This window comes from Hipposideros armiger, unplaced genomic scaffold, assembly GCF_001890085.2.
Source record: "Hipposideros armiger isolate ML-2016 unplaced genomic scaffold, ASM189008v1 scaffold_1663, whole genome shotgun sequence".
Taxonomy (NCBI): Eukaryota; Metazoa; Chordata; class Mammalia; order Chiroptera; family Hipposideridae; genus Hipposideros; species Hipposideros armiger.
Genome location: NW_017733013.1, coordinates 19,336 through 23,631, shown reverse-complemented (window position 1 = coordinate 23,631; position 4,296 = coordinate 19,336).

Genomic DNA, 4,296 nt, shown 5'->3' with positions numbered 1-4,296 from the left:
AATGTATTTAAAATTTAGCTTGTGATTGTGTTTCATTCCACAATGCCTAGTCTTCACAGGAATACAGAGGAAGCACTGAGTAAAAGTTTGTTAAACTCCTTGAACTTGTAGCCTGTGACCAGCATGATGCCTTTCCAGAATCTACATACAAGCCTTTCGTGGCTGAGGTCGCAAATGGTGGTGTGCAAATCTGAAGTCTGAAACTGAAATGTCTGAGAAGAATTAGGGTCTTCAGGAAACCAATAATTCTAGGAAATGATGCTTTGGGGATTAGTTCTGAGAGATATTAGGAGAGATGTGTGTTTCCAACATCAGGACAGGTAAGCTGGGGCTAATTGTACTCGTGGGGATGCAGAAGAGGTTGCACAAGATCTGAAACAGAGAGAACAAAAAGAAAGCTGAAACGGCCACAAGATGCTTCTAATGTTTCGCTTATAATGAGGAAATGAAATCTTAAGGCTCTCAAAGTGAGCGACGTATACCTCTGGGGCTTGGATTGATATTATGCACAGGTATAGGTCTGTCCCTATAATAACTGACCTGGGCCCACCCTCCTTTACCGTTGCCTTGGGACTTTTTATTCAATTGCATTTATTGCAAGCCACTCTATAATAGGTCTATGTGTATTAATAAATATGCTTTGACTAGTATATTGTTTATCACATAAAATGCTTAAGGGCTAATACTTCTTTAATATATAATGTTTCTGTCACTTTCCTAAGTGTCTAATGTATATCATGCCATTCAACTCTCACAACACTAGTATGAGATGAATTCTATTCTAAGGAGCATATGACAAGTGAGAAAATGGTGGCACAAAGAGGTGAAGTGACCTGGGTATGGTTATAGGAACAAGTAAGTGCTGAGGATGGAATTCAAACCCTGACCTATATTACTGTCCAACATCGTAGTTCCTCCCTCTCCTCCTACTACATAACACTCTAATTCTTACAAAACTCCGGCAATTAAAAAAATAAATCAATGAAGAAAAAACCCCAAACTGTAATTTTTGAACCTTGGCACATCTGTGGATAGCCATTTCTATTACATGCGTAACAGATGAACCAAGATGGGTAATAGTAGAGAGGAAATGTGTTTTGGGNCACACAGAAGTTCCCATACATTTGGCAATAAAGAAGTGTTTGAATGAAGTGCTTCTTAAAGTTTAATGTAAGGTGATTTTATCACCTCAAGATTTTGATAAAATAAACATTTTGATTCAACATATTTTGGGTGGATCACAAGCTATTGTATGTTTAGCTGCGAGGATAACGCTTATGCTGGACCACCCATTGAGACATGCTGATCAGTCTCCTACTACATGGTTTTGGTAGATGGAAACAAATCTGTCAATCATGTTAAATTTGCTTTGGTGTGAGTAGTTGAGAAAAAAGGAAAAACATAAAGATAATAATAATAATAAAGCCTTTTATTTTTAACTTAACAGTAAAACTCTAATAAGACTGGTGCCAACAAAAGTCACTGATGAAAATTGTCTAGGTTCAATTAAATTGACTAAAGAGCACTTCTGTTCCATTGAAATGACACTGTAGCTTGACTTACATTTTAAAATGTATTTCTATTTTCTTTTTCTATTATGCTACAGTTATTCCTTTTCTTATTTATTTTTAATCCTGGGTTCTCTTCATGAATTCTTGTATGAGTCTGTCTGTTCTATCTTCCATATTGTTATTTTCTTTCTCAAGTTAATGTATTAAGGCCCGAATAAAAACTGAACAGAAGTGATGGTACAGGATGCCTTGGTCTTTTCTTGAATTTTGAGGGATGTTTTAATATTTTGTCATTAACTTTTATGTTTACTGTTTGTTTGTTTTGAAGAAGGGGTTTAATTTTTACTTTCTAACGTTAAAGGAGTTATCTTCTACTCCTTGATGTCTAAGAATCTTTTGAAATCATGCATGACTATTATAATGTATTGAACTATTTCCTTTATTTATGTTGCCATGATATATTTTGTTTACTCTTGTTGTAAAGAATTTAAATTGTGTATTTTTTTAAATTCTGATATATTTTAAGAATGGCAAAGATCTTACAAAACCAAAAGGATAAATCTATATACTTTAGAACACACACTGGGAAAACTCATGCACAGAAACAGGCACAAATATATTGCACGTTTCAGTCAATTAAATTCACTGTGCTTATTGTACTCAATTAATTGAAATGTACTATAGAGTATTTTCTCGTGGCATTAATCATTTTTTTCATAAACATGTAGTAAAGTGACTAGAACAAAGTAGGTATTTCACAAATAGCTTTTGAATAAACTAATATCACATAATTAAATGCACATGCCTTCCATGGGCACTTTAACAGGCACTTATAATGAGAATTTCTGTACAGTTTCAGGTATCAACAATTTATCAAACAGTTTGAGATGACAAAAAGGAAATTGTAAGAAACCATCTCCAACTGAAAACTGAGTATCTCTGGAAAAAATTGATTGAGAAATGGTCATGTATAAATAAAAAAACAAAGTGTGTGAGAGAGGGGGAAATTGATAGAAAAAGAAGAAAAACGATAAAACAATGCAAAGAAACTATTTTCTAAATGTGTGCAAGAAATGAAGGCCTTTACCTCTGAGTCTCTTACCATTGACGGACTTAAGATTTATAACACCCTCATGCTAATATTTCTGAAAATGTCCTTAGACTAAATGAGCAGGAGCAACTTCCATATATAAATAATACTGCATGTTATATATTCCAAAATGCACATTCTTTCCATTTTAACATTTCTGAAATTAGAATGCAGCTTACAATCAATCTATGGTGTCTTTGATTTGATGCAATACGGCACTTGCTTCTCACATTAGAATTGGACTGAAGTCTAGAAACCAGCCGGCTTTCAGCTTATCTGAGGTCTTATGTTTTTGAGGTATCTATGGGAGAAGCATGCTAAAGATAAGGTCCTTGAAACTAAGATGTTTAGGTTATACAGGCAAATAGTGATCTACTTTGAACATTTTACTAATATGAGGTCAGACAATTAAATTCATGAACTCATCCTAGAAAAAGTGCTACATACTTCATTGCTTATATCACTACGATCACCTTCAAAGTACTCCCCTTGGGAAGCCATGTGCAGACCCCAGCACCTAGTCCACATTTCAAAGCAATTTTGGAACTTTTTCTGGAATGGCCATCAGAGATGTCCGTCATATTACCCTTGATGTCCTAAATGTCATCAAAATGTATTCATTTCAATATTTCCTTTAAAGAAAGAAGTCATTGGAGGCCAGATCAGGTGAGTAGGGAGGGTGTTCCAATACAGTTATTCATTTCCTGNGAAAAGGCCAGTATGGAGAGGAAATAGTACAGAGCTTCATGCAGAGAGGTCTCTGATTTTAGAAAAAGAGAATGATGAGGTTCCTCAGAGTGGCAATGAGGTACACGAGGCAAATTGGCATGAAGACCCAAATGTGCGCATGCTCCATCCCTGGGATCCCAATGAGGAAGAAGGTGGAGGCTTCCACTTCAGAGGCTTTAGAGACGGACACCGCAGGGATGTGAAGGAACCAGGACGTGGGTCTCAGAAAAGCCTTCCTGCATAGATCAGCTCAAATGTGAATGCTTTAGACATCTGGTTGGCATAAGTCTTAAGATTGCAGCTATTTTCCTACAATAATTATTTGAACTAAAACAATGTGTTTTATAATACATAATTTAAAAAAAATATGTAATTACATATTACTCTTATAATATGTAAATAAGAGTAATATCAGGACCTGTATAGGTAGGATATCAAGAGAAACATGAAAGTATATTAATCTGCAAAGTAGTCACCAACAGACAGATATAAATATTTCAAATGCTTTTCTTGGACTTAACATACAGAAAGAAAACAGTAAATTTCACAGCCTTTGTCTCTATAGCATTTTTTTTATGGGGGGGGAGAGTGGTGCCCTTACATTTGAAAATTATGTGGATAAATATAGGTTCAAATAAGGATATCACTTATTACAGTTGCATTTTTAGTTATTGAATAATATTAAACTTTAAGAAACAGCATTTTTTTCAAAAAATGGGGCTAGGACAACTGAATGGGGCTAGGACATCGAAGAGGATGAAGCTCTATTTACTCCTTACACAAAAATTATCTCAAAATATATCATAGACATAGGTCCAAAAGCTAAAACAATGAATGTCATAGAAGGAAACATTGGTAGTAAAATTTTGTGACCTGGGGTTAGGCAATGGATCCTTAAATATGACAACAAAAGCACAACAGGAAAAAAATATATATGTAAATTGGACTTTATCAAAATAAAAAAAA